Source organism: Lemur catta, chromosome 3 (genome assembly GCF_020740605.2).
Source record: "Lemur catta isolate mLemCat1 chromosome 3, mLemCat1.pri, whole genome shotgun sequence".
Classification (NCBI taxonomy): Eukaryota; Metazoa; Chordata; class Mammalia; order Primates; family Lemuridae; genus Lemur; species Lemur catta.
In genome coordinates this window covers 84446456-84470186 of record NC_059130.1, presented here as the reverse complement: position 1 = coordinate 84470186, position 23731 = coordinate 84446456, and positions in this window count along the sequence as shown.

Genomic DNA, 23731 nt, shown 5'->3' with positions numbered 1-23731 from the left:
CTGGAGTATTGTCAGGAAAGTCACACAGATGATGGACCATTCAGTCTAAACTACATAATGAGTAAAGTGAAAAAAGCAGAGAGGGCTGATAGATTCACAGTAATAAAGGACCAATTCACAGGAGGTCTCAGGGAGGTTAAAAAATGTTTGTACTAATAGTAAACTAACAAACTAACTGAAAGGGAACAAGGTGATAGGGAGAAAGTAGGATGCTTGAAGGAGTTATTTTGGAGTTGAGGATATTTTGAATGGTGGCAAAGTACAGTGCAGGACAGACAGACGGGATAGCTGAAATGGAATGAAGAAGGAAGGAGTGGAACAGATGAGAGGTCTATGTATTGGCATCACCCCCATGGGGATGGGGAGATCACCTGGGGTGAGGGAAGGGCTTGGAGTGGTGAGGAAGACTCTGATTCGGTCCGTGCTGTTCAATGAGGGAGTGAGAGAAGCTGAGAGAGCTGGAGGTACTAATGAGGAGGGCAAGACAGTATATCAAACAGGCAGAAATGAGAGGCAGGGAACTCACCAAACCCCACCGGTCCTCATTTTCATGGAAGAAAATGGGAAAGAATAAAGAGCCCTTCCTTGAGAGGGCTACCTGGGGAGTAAGATCCAGCAGGGGAAGGATCTTACTCCATTAAGGGAAGGAACAAATTGAACAGACTGGGATAGAGAGGACTTTGCTGATTCTGGAGTGGCAATTCTGCAGGATAAAAAGGAAGGATTTAAAGAGTTTCAGAAAATTGGAGAGCTGAATTGGGGATGAGGACAAGCCTTATGGTGACGCTGGCATAATGAAATGTTATGGGGCAGCAAAGAGGGCTTATACTTTGGCTGCTAACAGTTAAAAACAGGGATGGGCCCTGGGCCTCATACAGGAGGGCATGACTTACCTGAGGCAAGATAGTGAGAATCTCGGTGGCTCTAGTGACTGAACCCCTTGGCCTGGCTTAGTTGTCATAAGAGGACTGGGCCTGGATTTGGCTATTCACAATTCCTGAGGCTGGGGAGCAATGAGTCCAGGAACCACGTGTACAGTGGTGGCTGCTGTGGTCCAGCACAGAAGGAGTCCTTAGGAAACACTGGCCGTTGCTGCTGCTGTTGCTGTTTTTTATTGTTGATGTTATCTTTGAACCACAATCCCTTATGTGCAATTGTATCCTCACCTATCTTTGTAAGAAGGGATTGCATTCACCAGTCTCTAGGGTCCTTCCCAGCTGTGAATATCCATGATCCTATGACTATAATACGTAAACATTCAATGATGAATATCATTGCCTAAGTAGCCACTTCCTCCACCTTGAAAAAACCCTCAGCCCTGAAGGTTCAAATGTGTTCAGTAATTCCTTTACTCTTGTTTCTGGTTCAACAGTGACAATACCCTATATGTATTCAAAGATTAAATACCATATCTGCTCAACCAAATATGCTGTTTTTACATATTAATTATGTGACTTACATAAAACAGGATGGAGTTTCTTGGCAATTAAAAATATGGCGTTTGCAGTGCATGGGGAGAATACTTTTTTAAGCTCCTCATGAAATGAGGCATCTGTTATATTGCCAAGTTGATCATTCTATATTCCCTCCTCCTCATATTAAGTTCCCTATTTTAAGAGCCTCCAGAGCCTTCCACACAACTCCAGATCTCTCTTTCTAATCCTTAAACTTAGAGAGCTTTGTCTTTCAAAATTAGAACCAAAGAAAATGTTTTAGGTCTAAAAGCTGAGTAAATTTCTCTCTATTTTCTTTGAATTTTTATTAAAGATCATTATTTTCCTTTTTTCCAATTCTAAAATGGCTGTGCTTCGATGAAAGGAAGTATAAAAATATCTATTGTAATTAATATTCTAATTTTAACTCTTGCATGATTCCCTCCTTATTGGTAACAAAATGCCTTTACTTCCTTTTTATGTAATCTTCACATACACACACACACACACACACACACACACACACACACACACCTGTTATTAAGATGCTGGTATTACTTCCATTACATGTGAGCCCACAGATGCTCTAAGAGCTGCAGCAACATGTCCAAGGTGACACAGGCTCTATGTCTCACTGTGACACCCCACAATCGCCCGATCAGTCTACAAATCAGGTGCCCCCACAAGGTTGTGAACATGGTAAGGATATGGTGGGTATCCTTTATTTCCCCTGGACTTGATACACATTATAACTTCTGAAAAAATATCTGCCAAAGAATGAGAGAAAGATCTGATTTTTACCAAGAATTTTTACAAATAATATTTCTTTTGATTAACACATCAGTTCCTAAACACTGCTGTATAATCCCCTTGGAAGAGATAAAGAAATGGAACACAGCGAGTGAAGCAATTATTTCAAAGTCCCACAGCTGGCAGGAAGACAGCTTTGGGAACTTGCTTCTGAGTTCTTTCCTGTAAAGCATATTGAATTTTTCAAGCATAGCTGTACCTTAGATACGAATAAGTACCCTGCCTACACTACAGGCAGGCATCCAGAAATTCTCCTGACACAGGTGAGTAGACCTGAAGGTCCTGAGAGGACTAAGAGAGCTGTAGGATCTCAGGATAAGGACAAAGAGGCCACAGTGAACTTGGACTTAGCAACCAGAGTTAAATGGCCAAGAAAATGGATTTCTGCAGTAGTATCTGAATGTTGCGCCAAAGAGCCAGAATGAACAAGTTGCGCCTTAATGACCAACATTCCAGAGGCAAGAGCAGACCAACCACTAAACCACCGGGACCAATGAAGAGCCTTTCCCAGGCTACAGTGAGATCACAAGCCACCTCTTTACCTAGAAGTGCCGTCTGAGAGAGGAGAAAGGGAGAGGCAGTTCTGGAAGACTAAAGACGTATGAGAAACGGACCAAATCACTCAAAAGAGCTAAAACAAAGATAACTTCCACCATTAAGATAAGGTCCTCCCTCCCACTCCTTATTGCTAAGCAGAAGGTGAGGTTCATGAGGAAGACTAGCGTCGTTACAGAAAATAAAGAAGCTGCATTTTCTTATCACAGTCAAGTCATATTATGGAGTTCAGACCTCCCGCATACTTAAAGATGACATTTTCTAAAGCCAATTTAGAATTTATTGGTTCATCCCTATATACCAAGAGAACTAAAGCAGAAAATTATTTCTGTAGGTTTGCAGATTTATCTATTATAAGTCATTATATATGCATTCAAAACATATTTTTGACTACCTACTATAAGTTAGACATTAGGCACAGAATAGTGACCAAAACAGAAAAAGTTGTGAGTTGACTATAGAAAGTGAATCTAAGAAGTTTGGCAATTGGTTCAAGGTCAAATAGTTAAACTGTAGAGCCAGGATTGAATTTGGCTATATCTGATCCCAAAGCCTATACTTTTTCTGTCTCACCATACTAATTAAATGTGAACTATAAAAACATAAAATTTTGTGCTTATAGGTGGACTACTCTTTTTTATTAAAGGCTAGATGTACAACTTGTTCTATTTAATGAGCCTCTAACCCCCCTTAAAGAAGTTTGGGGCTCTATGTCTGTGTATTTGTGTCAACCAGCTAGTGATGAGGCTGGCATTGTTTCAAGAAACCCAAACTGAGCCATAAGAAATTAAATACTACAGCCGTGGTTCTGAAGTATGGTTCCTGGAACACCACCATCAGCCTTACCTGGTGCTATAGAAATACAAATCCTCAGGCCACACCCCAGACCTACCAAATCAGAAACTCTGGGTGTGGGGCCCAGCAATCTGTGTTTTAACAACCTGTCTAGGTAATTAAGTTGCACACCACAGTTTGAGAGCCACTGTTCTACAGGCAAGGGAGGAGTGCTAGTTCTCTTAAACCTCAGCATATCTCAGAATCCTTCTCAACACAGAGACCCAAGAAAACACTACCAGTGGTCCTGAATTGATGCTTCTTATAAAGAGACCTATTTGCCAATGATGGGTAGTTCAATCAACTAATTTCATTGATGAGAAAATTAGTCCTAGAGAGCAAAGGTGATATATACAAGCCCACATGGCAAAATAGTGGCAGAAATGAAGTAGAATCCAGTTTGGTCCCTCCAAATGCCACAGTGATTTGGCTGAACCAGTATTTTCTGATGAGAAAAACTAGAAAAAGGGGAGAGGGGAAAGAGTTAATGACTTTTATAGGCCAACATACGGGATCTGGTTGAAGGACCAGTGCACAACCAGGGGTTGAGAGGGAATCTGACACCAGGTTGGGACTAGAATAGGCCAGCATGAAGCAAGGGAGGCAGAGGAAATCTGAGCTGGAAATGGAAGGGCATCGCTCCCTCTTCCCCTGTTTGGGAGGCTTCCAGCTTCCCCAGACCCTGCTCAGATTTGCCATTTGGATGAATTACCTTGCTCTGCGCCTGCTTCCTGGACCCTCCTCTACCCACAGCTGCGGGATCTGATCTCCATCCATCTTCGCCCAGGCCAACGGCCCAGGGAGCCCTGGGGAGGCTCCAGTCTCCAGTAGTAACGAGAAGCAGGACTTCTGGAAGCCCTGTTGCTGATGGGAGAGTCAAGGAACTTGATCACCTAATGTAGTGAAATTACCAGGTGTGACTGGGCAGGTAAGGAATGTTTTGTTTGGCAGGGGGTGGGGGAGACCTCATGATTCTGAATCCACCAACTGAAGGAGCAGCTATTGCAGTGTTGTGTTTTTTGCCAAACCAATCCCATCTCAAATATTCACTCAGTGTATGTATAGTGCTCAAGTGTCTGAATAGGTAGAAATAACTGGATTTATTTCACCTTTCATCCAGATACTAATGATTTCATCCCAGTTGGAATTTCCATCACTTAACCAGCCTGGTAAACACTTAATATCTTCAAGCCTCCATGGTTTCATGTATAAAATTAAGATAATAATTGAGATAATTCCTGCCCTGTCTGTATCATAGGATGAGGTCAAGTGAGATAATGGATGTGAAAGTGCTTTGCAATCTGTAAAATATCACATGGATGAAAACTGTGTTATTATTACCACTTCAAATTTCCTTGACCATCTTCTATAGCCCCAATTTAATAATATCTTAAACTCTAATATATAAATCTCTGACTCTGACTTCCTGTCAGTCCGGTTTTCCCTTCCTTATACCCACCACACATAATTTTTTACCTCATCAAGACCCTCTAGTTCTTTGACTCTTAATTTCTTGTCACTGTCAGTCTCCTCCTTCCTTCTCTGTCCACTGGAAACTACAGGGGCCGTCACTTTAGCCATCTTGTTGCCAGTGCCCTCATCCTCCCAGGCTCTTGGCCTTCTCCCAAATTCTCATTCACATCCTCAGCCTTGTATCACTGTGACCAACTGCCATTCCCTCTTCTCTACCTGCTAGCTGCTGAGCACTACTGGGAGAAGTGACACAATTGGATGGATTTGTGCCACTCAGTGCATTTGTGCCACTCCAAATTTATGGTCTCCACGTTCAGTGGGGCCTCACTGCCAGAGCAAATATTCCAGAGCTTACTCTAGTCAAACCACTTTTCTAATTACAGCTCCCCCTTCTCTTAGCAGATAAACAAACAGACTGTTCGGGGAGAAAATAGAGGCTATCAGGTAAGCACTTAAAAAATCTCCTTCCAAAACCACACATTTAAACACCTACATCTAAATCCACCCTTACCTCCATGGACCCTGTGCTAGACCAGTGGACATATTCAAGGCCGATCCCTCCATCTCTGTTCCCAGTCAGTCCTCACCTAACTCCTCTGGACATTTAATCGCCAACAGGTTAAAGGAAAGAAAGGAAAGCCACCCTCATGTCTTTTGTTAGCACCTGTGTTCATTTCCCTTCCTCCTCACGATGAAATTCTCCCAAAGCATAATCTATAATCTCTGCTTTCACTTGCCCAGTTCCCATTCAGTCTCTAATCCAGGGAAATCTAGAACCCTCCACTGCTGTACAGACTCCATCTTGGCTAAATTTACTGCCGATTACTTCCTAACTCAGTTGACTGCTTTGCCACATCTCACTGAAACCCTGGATTCGTCGTCGTTTTATAACTTTCTCTTTCATCGGCTTCTGAAATGTGAGTGTTTGCCGAAGCCTTGACCTACTCTGACGTTTCCTTCTTGGTCTTTTGAAAAATATATATATACTAAATTCTTCACCTCTTTCTCTCCCTGAAATGCTGAGTTTCCCAAGCCCAATTTGTCTTTGACTTTTTTACTTTTTTTTTTTTTTTGGAGCTATTAATACTTCCTGAGTGATTTCACCTCTCCAGGGGTTTCATGACGACCATTTTTTTTTCATAAGGGATGATCCCCAGTTATGAAACTCCAGTCTGAAGTGGGCAGCCAACTGACTACTGGACATTCCTACCTAATCAATGTGTCCAAAAAAAATTCAATACCTTCAGCCCACATCCGGCTGTCCTCCTGTGCTCCTTGACTTAGTGAATGGCCTTACTAGACACCTAGCACACCAGAGGTAACTTGGACTCTCTCTGCCCCTCACTCTGAAATCTGATTAACCCTCAAGTCCCGCCCACATCTCTTCTCTCCATCTTCTTTGTCTCTGTCTAAATTCAGTCTTTCACTGCCCCTCCCAGGGATTGCTGCCATCGTTTCCTGTTTGGTTTTCCTGCCTCCAGTATTAGATCCTTTTAATAGCATTCATCATGTCAGAGTAATCTTCTAAAATAAAAATGTGTATTCCTACCTCTTACTAAGAATTCACTGTATGTCAGATATCATGCAAAATTCTTTACATTCATTGTCTCATTGGAGCCTCATAATAACTCTCTGGAGGAAATATGAATATTCACATTTCCAGGAGGAGAAATGGACAAATCAGCAATTACACCAAAACCTGTGTGTTTCATGTCCACCCACTAATATGGTTCTATGTGGCTCACAGGATAAATCCAAACTCCTTAGCATGTCAGCTCCCCAGAAATGCACCTCATACCCTAGTGTCTTACTGCCTCTATGTGAAACATTTACCCTGCCCCCTTCTCACACCTGAAGAATTGCCTGTTGCTTCTTTACCTCCATGGAACTCTGTCTGTAGAGACTTCCATCAGAGCATTAGTACAATTTCATCATATTTGTTAATTTCTTACCCACCTGTGGGTGAACTCCTCTTTTTTTCTCTAGGATCTAACATTTTCTTTGGCATACAGTATGCAGTGTGACAAACTACAGCCTATGGACCAAATCTGATTTGCCAACTGTTTTTATAAATAGGTTTTATTGGAATGAGGCCACTTCTGGTCATTTACATATTATCTAAGACTGCTTGTGTACAGCAATGACAGAGGTGAGTAGTTGTGACCATGACAGTATGTCTCGCAATCCTAAAATATTTACTGTCTGGCCCTTTGCAGAAAAAGTTTGTTGGTTTCTGACTTGGTAAGTGCTTAATTAATGTTGAGGAAATAGAAGAATGCTTGCAACACTGGCTGAATGAAACTATACCTTCTGGCAATGGCAAAAAAGAAATGAGAAAATTTGGACTTAAGTAAGCATTTTCTAGCAATTAGCAATCTACTAGTTCCCTGAAGTTTTCCCATCTGGAAAATGGGCATAATCACCTCATAATAATCCAGTAAGGAATTATTATGAAGTTCAAATTGGAAAATGAATCTGAGAGTTCCTTTTAAGTGCCAAGAAATTTAAAAATGTGAGAGATTATATGAACAGAATAAGGATGACCTTTGAAGTGAGCAACCTAAGTTCAAGAACTACCTCTGCATCTTCCATCTATTAGCTATATGACATAGTGCAAAATGCTTCACCTTTTGGCCCATAACTGGCCCCATATCCATATATATCATGTAAATTATTCATGATATACATGTCATAAAAGTTGTAGTGATTAGAGATAATATTTTTGGAATTAGATCATAGTCTCTGTAACTGTGAGTAAATAAATTTCTGTTGGTTAAACCATCCAGTTTATGGTATTTTGTTATGGCAGCCCAATCAGACTAATGAAACATTCATCAAATGTTATTTCCTATTATTATTATTGTAATTTTTATCATCATCATCACAGGGTCATCATCATTATTATTATTGACATAGTACAGTCCCTGACATATTAGGTAGTCAATAACTTTTAGCTATTATGATTAAAATTGATATTAAATTTAAAGATTACCTGAACTACTTAAACCAATAAAAATTCTCCAAGTTTCAGGCCCTCATCTGTATATTAGAGACAAATACAACCTTGTTTTAACCACAACTTCCTGAGACAAACAGAATAAGTGGTATTTCTCCTCCCTTTTTTTCAGAAAAAATAAATAAAAGTAGAGGGTTATGGAAGTAAAACCATTTGCCTGTGATCAACTGACTAGGTCAGGTTGGAGCCAGATTTGAATTCTGTCATTTAACTCTTAGACCAAAACAGAGGCCTCACTTGGGTCATCGTCAACTCTTAAAGCTAAAATGAAAGCAGACAGATGTCGGAAGACCTGGATGTGAAAGTAAATTCTGCCAGTGCCTAATCATGTGACTTTGACCTAGACTAAATGTTTAACTTATCCATGCCTTGATTTCTCAGACCATCAATGGGGGGTTGGAATAGCCAAGGGCCTAGCAGGAAACTGATAGTATGCACAAATGAGGTGAGTGAAAACAAGTTAATGAATGGACTATCACAAAGCTGTGGACAGGGTTAAGGAAAACCAACATGAGATGGTGTAGTATCTGGGGCAGGGGGTAGTAGCAACAGCAAGGAGCCATTACCATTCCTAGGCCTAAAGGTTTGGGAGTTGTACCTGGGACCTGAACAGTAGGGGCCTCCCAGAAGGAGCTTTGACCTTGGCAGAGGTGTGCAGCTAACCCACAGTTCAATAGTATAGATTCCAAAGAAATAAATACCTGGATCTCACTTTCCTCGTGTCCTCCCATTATCTGCTGGGATTCCCCATGAACATTAACCAAACAAGTGGGAAGCCAGCAGACATGGGAGCCCATTGTGTCCTTAGGGACAGTCTCCTGGAGCACAGGACAGGGTGGAAAAGGGTAAGAGTAGATCCAGAGGGGCAAAGGAAAATACCCAACAATAATGATAATTACCTTACTTACCCCCTCAGAGTTACCTTGAATGGGCATTGTCATTTCTAGAGTACTTAGAAAGCATAAAGCATTGAGAGTGTTTCAGAGATGACAACAGACTTTTCTTACCTTGCTCATTTTACCGTTCCATTAACCTGCAAGATAGAAACTCTCCTCTGTTTTGCCAATGAAGAAATACATAATTAAACTCAGAAAGGTTGAGTTTCACCCAACTGATTGGTATTCAAACGGTGATCTTATAGCTCTAAAATCTTTACTCATTTTACTATTTCAGGCTACCTCTCTTTACATGTGAACACATTAGTTTTAGCTCTAAGGAAGCCCATATTTCCAGAGATTTTAGGGCTTTCTGTATATCCCTTTGCACCCTGCTATCCTGGCCGTGCGATATTACGTGGAGGCAACTTTCACCGGGCCCTTTTGACAGCTCTGACTGTTATATTTACCCCTGCAGACCTCCCAGGGACAATGCTGAGTTTGTTTTCCAAGCATCCCACAGGCTAGCGCTGGCTGTCTATTTGGATACGGGGTGTGGAGGCTTCCCTGGGCGCATCACGCCCGCCCAGATAAGGGAGACAGGATGCCATGTGACCTTCTGACATTTACCAAAGAGCAGACCAGTAGGGAAATCAAGATGGGGTGGGGCGGGGAGGGAGGTGCCTCGTCAGGCAGGCAACGCAGACTAAACCAGCCTCCACATTCTAGCTGTTTCCTTCCTCTGGGTTTTTGATGAAAGTTCTTTCTTCCCAAGAGTGAAAACGGTCATTTGTTCATTCAACATTCACTGTGCACCTACTCCAGGACAGGGCTTGTGCTGGGCACAAGATACGAGGAAATGAATGAAACACAATTCTCCCCCTCAGGGAATTCAAAGTCTGGTGGGCAAGACACACATAAATAGACAGTAAAAATACAAGGTGCTGGGAACTACAACAACTTTGAACAAAGCTCTCGGAAAGAGCAAGCTCCTGCATCTGGGACTTGGAGAAAATTCACAGAGAAGCTAACACGGGAGCAGGGTTTTAAAGGATAAGTAGGAATTTACCAAAAAGGGGATAACGATTATAATAATAATTCTAGTCATTTATTGACTACCTTTCATGAACCAGAACTTGGGCTAGATACGCTATATACTTCATTCACTCTCATTTCAGTCACACTTTAGAAACAATAAAACCGCAGCTCAGAGAAGAAACACACCATGTCCAAACTCACAAAGGTAGTAAATGGCAAAGCTAAGTCTCAGGCCAGGTTTTCCTGGCTCTAAAAATGGTGTTATTTCAGTACTGCTGTTCCAAAGGAAGGTAAGAGCGGCAGACGGATGCCCTGAGGGGAAAGCAGGGTGTTGAGACCACACAGCCACAGAGTCCGGGCAGGGGAGCGGGCTGGAAGATGGCAGTGGGCTCAGACATCAAAAGGCTTCACGTGTGGCTCATTTAGACTTTTGTCTTGTAATTGCTGGGAAGCCACAATCAGATTTCTAATTTAGAAATGTCATTCTGGCGGAAGCGAAGAGAAACACTGGAGGCATATGGAGAATCAGGGAGACCAATCAGAAAGCTGTTGTCTTCCTCCAGGCCACAGACGTTTGAGACCTGAAGAATGTATACAATGAAGATAGAGCTTGCAAACTCAACATGAGCTGGAGCAACATTCTGGAATGGGTCCCCCAGTAAAACACGATAGTTCTTTCCTAGAAAAGCCCTTTGTGATCATCTGCATTTTGCAGATGGAAAGCTGAGGCCCAGGGAGGAGATGAGGAAGGGCACAGAGGGTGTCGGCCCCAGAGCTTGAGCCCATCTCCTGACCTGGACGGGGTCGGACGCCCTCTCCTCTCTTCCTGACAGCCGTTCCCAGGTGCTACAGCACAGGCCCTCATGAACACATCACGGGACACTCCCTCCTGTGGGGTGCAGCCGTTTCTCTTTCCCAACAAGTCATTCTGGAATATCTCCCGGTACGTGGACGAGATCCAGCCATCTAGGAAGGCCGCTGGGAGGAAGCCCCTAACAATGAGCAAATGTTCAGGGAAAAACCCCAGTGGTTTCCCAAATGAGCTGAGGCAAAGCAAACCTTTTGGCACTCACGCTTCACTGAGCAGGAGGATTGTCTGAGCAGGACCAGGTGATCAGGAAAAGCAGGATGGTATAGCCTGCCATTCGTGTCACGGGCTTTGAAGCAGAAGCTCATGTGCAGTCGTTATTAGTAACATCACCTGCCTTCCTCTGTGTGCCAGCAGTGGGTGAGGGGAAAGAACAGCACTGGACAGAGGGGCTCTCTGATTGGAGATCTGCAGCTTGTTAAAAACCTTTCCCTGTGTTAACGATGACCACACCAATTCCAACATCCTGCACAGACTCACATTGACCTCCTTTGGCCACCTGTCCAGCATCCCAGGAGGCTCCACTGGCTGCCTTGCACTTCCTCCCAGCCTTCACACTGACTCTCCATCCTCAGCAGGCAGAGGGCTCACATCGTCCTTACCTCCAATTTAGCCTCCCTCCTCAGCAGCAGGAAGAGCACAGTCCACGGGCCAATGCTGGGCTGCCCTTCCCCAACTAGCCACAGCCTTGTCCCTGGAAGTTTATTCAGTCTTCTGGCAGGAACAGCTTGGGGACAATGACTTACCCATGTCCCCTAGCTTATATGGATACCTGTCAACAGCCTGTATCTCATTGACCTTATTCTTCTCACAGGAAAGAGAGTGAATCTATACCAGGTGGACAAGTGAGTGGCAAAGAATAAAGGGGAACAAATGAAGCTACAATAAAAAGGGCTCAGGCAACACTGAAGATGGACAATGAATGTGGCATCTGGAGGACAGACACAGGGCATGAGCGTTTGCAGTGGCATTATGGGTGTTCTCAGCGCCAGCCTATTCAGGTGAGGCAGTTTCTTCTTAAGAGGCTAAAAAAAGGAATGCAGCTCCTTTTCTGGTGCTCTTCCTTGCAGCTCACCTCCTAGAACTTTCCAGGACAGCCAGCCTACTGAAGCACCCCTTGAAAATGTTCTTGCAGTTCCACCTCCCTGCCTGTGCTCACTTCCTGTTCCTGCCCAGCGTCCTTTCTGACCCTTCCCCTAACTTTTACCCATGGTTAATGTCGCAGCTCACTTCACACCATCTCTGCCATGAAAATTTCTGCTTTAGTTTGAGTCACCTAGAAAGCAAAAGCCTGAGTCAGAGACCTGGATGCCAGTGGTTTATTTGAGAATGATCCCAGGATGCAGGAGGGAGGGACTGCGATGAGTGAAATGAGGAAGGAAAAACCAAAATAAGGTACGTTGTCAAGGTCACCGTTGCTGGGACCTCCTGAGAAATGGGTGGCATGTCTTCCAGAATTGTCCACCAGTTGCATGGGGGACTGGGGCATCTATCCACAAGCTTCTCTGTATCCCCTACCATCCCCTCACCCATCCAGGGATCCCTGGACGAGGGCTGCTCCCACAGCACTGTCTTAGTTTATTTAGTTCTCCTAGAAGCAGATCCTGAGTCAAGGATCCAAGTGAAAGTCATTTAAGAGGTGATACCAGGAAGCACCTGTAGGAGAGTGGGAACTTGACAGTTTGAAGGAGGAAGCCTGTCAAGGGTGTGCTAACAAGCAAGTTACCACTGTAGGCAGCGGAGCATGATCCCACTGGGGAACTGAGGGAGCTGATGCAGAAACAAGCCTCAGGGTTATCCCTGCAGAGAGGAAAAGGCCTGGAGGGTCTTCATCCACCACTTGTATAAGTCATCCTTTGAGGTTTATGCTATGGGTTGGGGTGGGAGTTTAATTTCCTGGCACTTCCAGCCCTCCCAGCATACAGACAGAGTGAGATCTAGCTGTCAGAGAAAGCCTGCAGGCCAAGAATTACAGCTACTGGCTGTTGGAAGTAAGGTTCATACAACCTAGAGGACGCAGGTGTGGCATCGCTTCCAGGCTGTGCTTGGCAGCAGAATGAAGTTGCTCCTGGGATCTAGAAGGCCCTGAGGTGAGGAGCTGAAAGACAGGGTCTCTGGCAGAGGCTGTGAGTTTGAGCTGTGACAACAACTGTGGTTGAAGTTAGAGGTGGGGCAAGGGCAAACAGAGCACCATGACTTTAATGCCAAGCCACACTGACTATTTCTCTCCCTCCTCTGAACGCCTGTTTTCTTAGTAATCATTAGGTATGCATAGGGTGCCCCATATGTACACACGTGTAAGTTGAGCACTTGAAAGTAGATTGTAAACTTTTGGGTAAGAGTCTGGGACTTAGCCTTTTTGGCACTTAGCACAAAGCTTGTACCTAATTGTGACTGTTTACTTTTGCAAGAAAATTTAAGCATTTTTACATGATCTTCCTCCCTTCCTTATCTATAAAGTTATACACACACACACACACACACACACACACACACACATAAATGCACACACTAGGTGTTACATCTGTTATTCCTATCTTGGAAATAACAAGAATGAGGTTTCTCCTTTCCCTGACTAAGGTAAACCCACCTGCCCATGCTTTGATGCCGTTGACTTCACTCCTCTTTGGGAATCCTCACTCCTTCAGTCGTCCCTTCTCTCACATTGTCTGTGTAGCAGGTGTTTGGGCCAGGTGGGGGGGAGGGTCCTGCAATCTGGACCATCCTACTCCATTTCTGCTTTGCTTGAAGCCTCAGAGTAGCACTAAGGAAACCTTGGGGTAAGGAGTGGGATCTGGTGTGAGCAATCAGGTCTGGCTCAGGCAGGGCAGCCCAAAGGCCTGCGTCCCATCTGGCCTGGCCAGGGACTCCATTCAGCATGACTTGTTGTGTGACACTCGCCTGGGAAAGGGGGCACCAGCTTTCCCCTTCCCTTGAGGCCTGACAGGGTGAGGACGAACAGGAGGCACACGCGGGACTGGAATGAGGCGTGGAAATGTCCCAGTCATGCCCAGCACACGTTCTGTCTGCGGGGGCCCCCTCAGATTCCAAGGCCTGCCATTTCCTAAGACCTAGCTTAGCCTTTAGCGAATGAATTGTTCCTTGTCAAAATCATTTGGATTCCTCCACAATGTGAAATATTCCTATTGACCTCCATGGAATCTAGAAAATTAAGTGGCTCAGAGGCGGAATATGGGTCTGAGAAGTACAATAGTCTTTCTGCCGCATTTTCTGCCTCCGGACATCCTTTTGGGAATTGCAAGTGAATAAACAGCCCTACATAACTTTAAAATAATTACTTCATGCACGGTACTTTTCTTGCCCCATTCTATTTTTTTCCCCCAGTCTGATTCCTAGTCTTCTTCTTGCCAGAAGCCCTCAAGCTAGTGAGTTTGAAATGTCCTTAAATATTCATGTACATTGTGAAATATGTACTGTTGGGTTGGGTGTGTATATGTCTTTAACGTATAGAACTCCTTTGGTATTAGAAATTGTATTCTGTGTCTTACTTTTGTTATTCAGCACTGGAGATTTTAGAGGTGGGAAGTGTTTTGTTAAATCTTTTTATCATTTGAAGCATATCACATATATAAAAGAGTACAAGGACTTTAAAACCCTCATGCATGTTCCTTCTCAATATCATCTCTCTATTGCCACTAGAGGAATCCTCTAAACTAAACTTTCTTTTTTGCTGTTTCATCTCAGCACAACATTCCATTTATTTTCCCTGGTTGTGGCCTTTATGTAAATGAATCATACAGAACGTATTCCTCTGTGACTTGCTGTTTTAGCTCAACTTTTTTCTTTTGAGATTTATCCATTATGATGGCGTAGCTGTGGTTTACTTATTTTCATTGTTGTAGAATGTATTGCTGAATACTATAATTTATTTATCTGCCATAGGTGGACATTTGGATTTATTCCTGTCATTGTTTTTGCTATTCTGAATAATGCAGCTATGAACATTCTGGCCCAGTTTTCATGTGCAATTGGGCAGTTTATCTGTGGGACGCGTCTAAAGCTGGAATTGCTGAGTCACAGGGTAGAGACACATTTCTGTTCTAAGCAATGCCAAACCGCTTTCCAAGGTTAGTATACTCACTCACACTCTCCCACAGGATGTGATAACTTCCTTCTCCACATCCTTGGCAACACTGACAGTGTCAAACTTTTTACTGTTGTCAATCTGGTGGCCATGAAAAGTATTCACTGAGGTTTCAATGTGCATCTCCTTAATTGTCAGTGAGCTTGAGTATCATTTCATAACTTTATGGAACGTTTATGTTTTCTTTTGTGTAAAATCCCTGTTTATATTTTTACCCATTTGTCCTTTAAGCTGTTTGTCTTTTTCTTAGGGATTTATAGGAATTTGAAATGTGTGTGTGTGTGTGTGTGTGTGTGTGTGTATACACACATATATAAAATGGAAACTAATCCTTTGTCATGTATATGTATTCCAAATATCTTCCAGTTTCGGATTTTAATTTTAGCTTTGTTTATAGTATCTTTAGTAGATAGAAGTACATAATTTTAATGGGGTAGAATTTTATTTTTCAGTTCTACTTCATATTTGGGGTTTTTTTTTTTATTTCAAGAGATTTAGGGAATATAAGTGTTTTCTGCTACATGAATGAATTGTATCATGCTGAAGTTAGGGCTTTCAGTGTACCCATCAGCAGAATAGTGTACATTGTACCTAAAAGGTATACTTTTATCCCTCACTCCCCTCCCATCTTTCCCCCTTCTTAATTTTCAATGTCCATTACACCACTTTATGACCATATATACCCTTAGTTTAGCTCCCACTTATGAGTGAGAACATGTGGTATTTGCTTTTCCACTCCTGAGATACTTCACTCAGAATAATGGCCTCCAGTTCCATCCCAGTTGCTGCAAAGACATTATTTCATTCCTTTTTATGGCTGAGTAGTACTCCATGGCTGCTATCCTGGCCACAGAGCTCTGCCACCCCCCAGCTCCCCCATCCACCCCACACCTGTCTGTGGAAAAATTGTCTTCCATGAAACTTAGGAAGGAGGGGCACAAAGCAGGAGGTGAGTGGCAGGTGAGCTAGTGAAGCTTCATCTGTATTTACAGCTACTCCCCATCACTCATATAACTGCCTGAGCTCCACTCTTACCCCTGATCCTCCCACATCCCCATTCTCCATCCCCCACCCCCACCCCCAGTCCATGTAAAAATTGTCTTCCATGAAACCAATCCCTGGTGCCAAAAAGGTTGGGGACCACTGCTCTATGGTATATATATATATACCACATTTTCTTTGTCTGCTCATCAGTTGATAGGCATCTAGGTTGATTCCATATCTTTGCAATTGTGAATTGTGCTGCGATAAACATTTTGGTGCAGGTGTCTTTTTGATACAATGACTTCTTTTCCTTTGAGTAGATACCCAGTAATGGGATTGCTAGATTGAATGGTAGGTCTACTTTTAGCTCTTTAAGGAATTTCCATACTGTTTTTCACAAACATTGTACTAGTTCACATTCCCACCAACAGTGTCTAAGTGTTTAATGAGGTAGAATTTATCATGTGTATCTGTGTTGTGTCTTGCATAAGAAATTCTTTTTTTCCTTGTCATCATTAGAGTATTCTAAGTAAATCAAATGTTAAAATGGTACATCATCACGGCCTTACTCCTGTTATTTACCTTCTCTGAACCTTGATTTGTGAGATACTTTTTTCCCGGGGGTTTTATGAGGGTTCCATGTGATAATGTGTGTGAAAGAGCCTCACAAAGCACTTCAAACATAATTGGCACTCAGTATGTGTTAGTTGATCCCTTAGAGCATAGTTTTAGTTCTATATTTTGAAGCTGTTAGATTTTTGCAAGTAACTTCATTTTTAAAGAGCAAATATTTAGTCTGTGTTAGTTATATGCTGGACATTTTGTTAAATGTTTCATTGTTCACAACAACCCTATCAGATAAACAGTACTATTGTCTCCATTGTACAGATGAGGTCATTGAGGCTTAGATAGAATAATTCTGCTAAGACTGTGAAATACTTCCTGGGAGGATCTGTGTTCGGAGAACGGTGAGAGCCCTGTAGCGTTGGAAAATAAATTATATTGGTAGGTGTGTGGTGTGTGTTTGGGGATGTGGCAGAGGGAAAAGGTAAAGGTGGTCCACATAACTCATTGCTTTCACTTTGCAGAACATAGAGTATGGCATCCTCCATTTCCTCAGATCTGATTCAGCGTCTTAAAACCACCCACTCCCCTAAGCGACTACCTTGGACCTACATCCCCGCTGATTAGCATCCTAAAGACAGTGCCCATAATTTAACCAACCACATTCCACTGCTCCTCTCCAAGGAATTCCACATCAGGTGGAACAGTCCTCCAGCCGTAATGTAACTGGACTCCAGTGGTTATCTTCCTGTCAGAATCTTGAGTCGCCCAGGACACATGTGTCAACAGGGTTTAAAGCTCGTTTGTTTGCCTCCCCAGACAGATGTTGAAACAGGATCTCCCACCGCCAGTCAAACTGCCCAGAAAACCAAGCAACTCAGTAACCACTTGCTAAAGCTAACACTCTTTTGGCATGCAGTTTCCCACTAGAGGAATTATGGCATAGTGTACACTGGGTTCATTCAAATCACTGAATGTTAGATCTGGAAAGACCTTAGCAATTATTAATGTCTAGACACCTCCTACCTTATAGCAGGAGGGGAACAAAATGCAAAGAAATGAATGCATGGGAGTAAATCCCTTCACCTTAAATGTACACACTGGTTGAAGGACATTGTATGATGGGGTTTCCCTTCTCTGTAAAATAAAGATTGAAAAACAATACCTACTTTCCTTCCTACAACATGGGGGTGTTGTGAGAATCAAATCAAATAACATACATGCTTCTGGGATGATTAGCTGTAATTCAAGTATAAAGTTGTATATGTAAGAGAAGAAGAGCAAATACAAACATTTGTGGGGTTAGTCAAGGATTCTAAAATATTCAACTTTGAGTAAATTGTCCCATAAAATGCATAACTAAGTATTAGAGATTTGGACATTGCTATGGTTTGTTCCCACCAAAACTCACGTTGAAGCTTGGTCCCCAACGTGGCAGTGTTGGGAAGTGATGCCTTTTAGAGGTAATTAGGTTGTTAAGAGGGATTACTGGCTTTCTTGGGGCACTGAGTGCTCACTCTCTGGGGACTGAGTTAGTCACCAGCAGCAGGAGTTGTTATGAAGCTATGCCGCTCCTCGTGTTTGATCCCACTTTACACTTACCCCTTCCCCTTCAGTTTCTGCCCCATGTTGTGAGGTTCTCATCAGAAGCCAACCTGATGCTGGCCCCTCAGTATTGGACTTCCTAACCTCCAGAACCATGAGCTGGGTAAACCTCTGTCCCTTATAAATTACCAAATTTAAGGTATTCTGCTATAGCAACAGAAAACAGACTAAGACAGACATGTTTTTCTGTGTGTCAAATAGACACTATAGGAAGCAAATACACAAAACATGCAGCAGATTCCTTGGCCAGGCATGGTGGCTCACGCCTGTAATCCTAGCACTCTGGGGAGGCTGAGCAGGAGGATCACTTGAGCTCAGGAGTTCGAGTCTGGCCTGAGCAAAAGTGAGACCCTGTCTCTACTAAAAATAAAAAAATTAGCCATGCATGGTGGCACGTGCCTATAGTCCCAGTACTCAGGAGGCTGAGAGAGGAGGATCGCTTGAGCCCAGGAATTTGAGGTTGCTGTGAGCTAGGCTGATGCCACAGCACTCTAGCCCAGGCAAGACAGCAACTCTGTCTCAATAAATAAATAAATAAATATAAAAGGACACAGTCAACATATGATAGTAAGCCAGGGAAAAATGATCTACAAAAGATAACCCCATTCATAATTGGATAATAGGAGACACACAGAAGTCACTAATAGCAATTCAGAAATCCAGATGTCACAATTGTCAGGCTCCCTACCCTGAGGGGTAGGAAATATTCATTTATTAGGAACAGGTTCTTACCCAGAATGGGTATTCTTCTCAGTACTTCATTCTACCTTCTAAGCTCTTTGTATAGCTTTCTAAAAGCCCCTTGTTTTTCCAAAGAAAATGGCTCGTGCTTGTATCTTAGTAGCTTTCTCAAGAAACTTGTGTTTCCTACCTCCCACAAGCTTCTTTTCATTTGAACTATCCCCATCCCTTTCAGCGCAAGGTACCAAAATTCAGGTTACCAATGCTGTTGCCAATATAATTCGCTTTAAAACTTCATCCCTTTAATCTTATCAGCATTCACTCCCTGTCCCCCAAAGCCAAGTTCATAATAGCCTTTGAGACAGATTTCTTTCTGCTTTAGAGAAGTTAGGCTTCTTCGGGACAATGCTATTGAGATGATTAGAAGCTCCTTTGTTTAGCTAAGAGGATTAGGCACCTTAAATCTTATGAAATCTTAACAAAAGGTACCATAGCCACACCTTTGATTTGGTTTGATCTTTGCTCTGAAGCCATTTTTCACTTTGATAATATTTTGCCAGCTGGAGAGACATAAAATATACAACAGTTTTATTTTCCAACCCAGCAAGTCCTTGTTCTTTTATATTTTCTCCAAATTCTGCTTGCAAATACTACAATTCTCTTATTAGCTCATCTCTATTCTCATACTGTATTACATGCAGTAAAAGATGCCATTTGGTATTTTTATCCTCCTACTTTAATATCTCTTTAGACAGATCCAACAGGTCCATTATGTCCATTTTCTATCTTCCAAATTACTACAGTCTATACCAAGGGTTGCCCTTTCTTTCTTTGCCTTCAATAGCAATTTCCTCTCTCCTCCCCTAAACCCTCTTCCCTCTTCTCTTTCCAGCCTCTGTCCACCACCTAGTTCTAAAGCCAAGGCCACATAGTTGAGGTTTCTGTTAAGGCAGCATCACGTTTCTCGTTACCAATTTGTTTAAGTTTTCTATTGCTGTATAACAAATCCACCAAGAGTTCGTGGCTTAAAATGGCAATAATTCATGGTTTCTTACAATTCTCACCATTTTATGTTTTGGCTAGGTGGTTTATCTGGTGGTTTGGGTTGGGGTAGGGGGGTCTCATTCATACAGGTGTATTCAAGCAGGAGAACTGGCTGGGCTGGAAGGTCGAAGACGGCCTCACTCACCTGTACAGCGTTCAGTGTCAGCTAAGGATAAGTCAGTTTTTATCAGCTAGGCAAAATGATGCTTCCATGGGACATCTGGCTATGTATAGAGACATTTTTGATTGCCACAACTGGGTGAGGTTACTCGCATCTAGTGAGTCGAAGCCAGAGATACTGGCAGACGTGCTACAATGCACAGTACAGCCCCCCGACAAAACTAAGTTACCTGGCCCAAAATGTCAATAGTGGTGAGGTCCAGAAACCCTGGGATGAATGTTTTTATATTCATTATCTTCCTTAATCTTCACCATAACCCTATTAGGTTAGTGAAATTCTCATTCTTTACAAATAAGACAAATGAGGCTGAGAGGACTTATATAACTCGAACAAGATCACACAATCAGTAAAGGACAGAGCTGGGACTTAACATGTCTGAGCTCTTAAACAGCACACTGTATGCTGTGCCTTCCACCTAGATTGTTGATTTTCATAGATCAACTACTATGTAGTCGATCTAAATACTAAAACCATACCCAGGCAATAGTCTAAACTCTCCACAATTTATTTCTTTTGATATTTTCCTTTCTAGATTAGTTGCTTTTCTTAGAAACAGAGCCCCAGTAAGGATTAAGTGCTAATGCTTTATTTAGGAAGTATAATCTTACGGCTGCAAAACGGAGCAAAAAGGGAGGTGAGGTAGAGAAGGATGGAACACGACGCAAGATGTTGCGTTTCAGCAGGGGCAATGGTCCAGCTATATGAGATATTTCCAAATGGGAGGAAGACGCTCTTTGGTTCAGTCTTTGGAGGGAGGAAGGGAGAGGAAATTTATTTGGCAGAGCCCTCACCTCTCTTGAATTCCATTGCTCAAAGTTTACCTTCCAGAGGTTTAACTCTCCCACACTCCTGAGCTGCATTACCCAGCCCCGCAGCAGCTGCTCAGGAAGCCAGATCTCAAGCCTGGAGCTCAGTCTTCACCTGAGTCCAGCAGTGCTGTGAGACATCCGTGATTTCAGGTATGGTGGCAGTCGGCCTGAGGAGGTTCAACTCTGTGGGTTACTGCGGAGTCAGACAGCAGCTGCAGGTGGAGTAGAGCAGGCAGTCAGGGATTCAAGAGGCAGCTGAAGCCAACAGACTCTGAGATGGACGTGAGATGTGTCTGATACGCTCTTCAAGGTGCCTCCCTGCTCCCGTCCCCCCTCGCCACAAGTCACTGAAGTCACCGGGAGGAAACCTTTCCAGCTTAAATGACCTGTTGTATCAGTCAGGATTCGCTAAGTTTGAAGAAGCAGAAAACCCAGTTGAAACTGGCTAAAATAATAAGGAAAGAAGGAAAGTTATTGGCTTGCATACTGAAAAGCCCAGAAGGTCAGCAGGTTTCAGATTTGACTCAGTTCTGTGGTTCCAGCTCCACTTTCCAAAAGTTCCCCTGACTCAGCCTTCCTCCACGGGCTAACTTTATATTCAGGCTGCTACGAAAATGGCTGCAGCAATCCTAGGCCACTTGTGCACGCATGACCACATTCCAGCAGCCAGATGAAGACATAAACTGCCTCTCCATCTGGTTCTCTCGTATACATGAAGAAACTTTTCCTAAAGGGCCCCTCAGCAGACATCCCCTTGCAGTTTTCATTGCACAAGTTGGGTGATACATCCGTTCCTGACAGTCCTCTCCGCAGGGGCTCTAAGCGCATTGACTGGCTGGGGCCCAGGTTCCAGAACCAATCCTTGTCAAGAAGGAGGGATCCCTGGTCTGCTTGAACCAAGCGGGGCCCACCTCCAGCCCTGAGATAACCCTCGAACTGTGTGGTGGCGTGGGGTTGGGAGAGCAGAGGTGAACTTGATGTTAAAGAGAAAACCACAATGTCAACACGTGCCAGCCTTCAAAAGTTTCTAAAACAGCAAAGACTGCCATCTGCATTTCTTAGTAAACAGTTGCCAGGAAGGGCATTGACTCACTTCAGGAAAAGTGGGTTTCAGCCAAACTGAGCAGTTCTCAGTGCTCCGTGACCCTTGCTGTTCCTTCCTGTGGGACTGTCTATCCCCCATCCCTGCTGTCGATGGCCTACCTCACCCTCAGGCTTATTGCAAAAGCCTTCCTTGATGTTCCACAGCCAGAAAACATGAGCTATAGGAAATGAAGGCTTTGGAATTAGCAGTGATCTTAGAGATCTAGATCAGAGGTTTTCAAACTGTACACCACAGGGTCCCAGAGGCTCTGCAGAGCTCTTTCACATGTGGGGCTTGGAGGGCTGCGAGGAAGAGCTGAGCCTCTAGATCCTTTGTACCCCCTAACCAAAGCAGCTCTGAATTCATTATTTAATGCTGTTTCATAGTTTGCTTCCAGATCAGTTTTCCTTTGTAGAAAGGAGGAAAGTTAAAAATAAAATCCCCTTATTATAAAAGTGAAACAACTATGGCCGGGTGGCTCACACCTATAATCCCAGCACTTTGGGAGGCTGAGGTGGGAGGATCGCTTGAAGCCAGGAGTTCCAGACCAGGCTGGGCAACATAGCAAGATCCCATCTCTACAAACAATTTTTAAAGAATCAGCCAGGCATTGGTGGCATGCACCTGCAGTCCCAGCTATTCAGGAGGCTTAGGCAGGAGGATTGCTTGAGCCCAGGAGTATGAAGGTTACCGTGAGCTATGATTGCATCACTGCACTCCAGCCTGGACAACAGAACAAGACCCTGTTTCAAAAAAATAAAATAAAATGAGAAAACTGGAGCTTAAAGAAAGGGCTGAGGCCTTTTGTTGAAGGTCATGGTGCCTAACTGAGCCTCCTCCCCAGGACACCTATGTCAGTATTTGAAAAGATTCCCTCCTGTGCCCCCTGAGTCCTCTCTTCTCCAGAATCAATGGCCCGGCTTCTTCAAATCTCAGTCCCGTGGTGAGATTCCAAGTTATCTCACCAATCTGTTGCTCAACTCCTTGTTCAAATCACACTTCAAGTGTGGTGCCAAGAATGAACATGATGATTCAGATGCATCTGAGCAGCAGAGGGGAGAGCAGGACTGCCCTGTGTCCCATCAGAATGCTGCACTCCTAGCAAGAGAGCCAGGGATCACATTAGCTAGTTGGCAGGCACCAAACACCATTGCCTCATACTTTCTGCTAAAACTCTTAAGACTATTTTTTATAAGCTGCTGCAAGGACTTTTCTTCCCATCCTGTTCTTATCCTCTTGTTTACTTGGACCCAATTGCAGGACTTAACATTTATTTTATTTATTTTAAGGTTCTTCAATTTTAAGTGCCCACCGCATGCATTTCTGGGCATTCCATGAACACACGGAAAATTCAAGGACAGGATAGTAAGATGAGCTACCTACAGGGACCAGCAGGCAAGTAGGGCATGTAAATAAATGAAGGTGGCCAGATACAATTCAAACCTGTGAGCTAGGAATGCTAGTGAACTGGAGAACTTACCCCATCTAAAGGGACAGCTTTACTCAGTTTCAGCTAATCATTGCCATGCAAGGATCAAGCCCAGGGCTGCAGGTCTTCTGATTTTTTTAAGAAAAGCTGGAAATGTGGATGTTGACTGGAAATATCCAGGCTTTTAAATGTTGGCCACTAATTCTCAAAGTTCTAATACTTTCTACAGGCCAAACAAAACACATCTGCAAACAAAGTTTAGCCCGCAGACTTCAAATTTGCAAACTTTGCCCTATGGGGATGAGAGAGTTGAGCAGCACTGGTTATTGGGACAAAAATATAA